The sequence below is a fragment of the Penaeus monodon genome, chromosome 20, assembly GCF_015228065.2.
Source record: "Penaeus monodon isolate SGIC_2016 chromosome 20, NSTDA_Pmon_1, whole genome shotgun sequence".
Classification (NCBI taxonomy): domain Eukaryota; kingdom Metazoa; phylum Arthropoda; class Malacostraca; order Decapoda; family Penaeidae; genus Penaeus; species Penaeus monodon.
Window position 1 is genome coordinate 35,342,808 of NC_051405.1, and position 274 is coordinate 35,343,081.

The window sequence follows — 274 nt, forward strand, 5'->3', positions numbered from 1 at the left end:
GAACACATGAGAAATTAATAACGTGACCCAAACTTTTTCATATCGCCAACGATTTAAACCTACTTATAACCTTATACTATCAATCAAAATATCACAGTGATATACTGGGCTGTCATATCTCTTATGGAAGTTCAATCTACTCGGTATACACACAACAATACACGTGAAATGACACAGAAAACTCTACAGAAAATCAAAAGCGAGCACGTTTGTTTTGGTCTCCGTTACACAACCCGCGGAACACATGGGCTGAAAATTAAATACAGGTTTCATT

General features: G+C 36.5%; 1 protein-coding gene across 1 annotated transcript in view; it reads right to left on the reverse strand.

Moving 5' to 3' along the window:
- Positions 1–243, reverse strand: part of LOC119585982 (spermatogenesis-associated protein 5-like protein 1) — a 21,851-nt gene extending 21,608 nt beyond the window's left edge. The window contains exon 1 of the mRNA XM_037934695.1: positions 154–243. The gene's annotated coding sequence lies outside the window, so the exon portion shown is untranslated. The remainder of the gene's footprint in view (positions 1–153) is intronic.
- Positions 244–274: the final 31 nt, after the last annotated feature.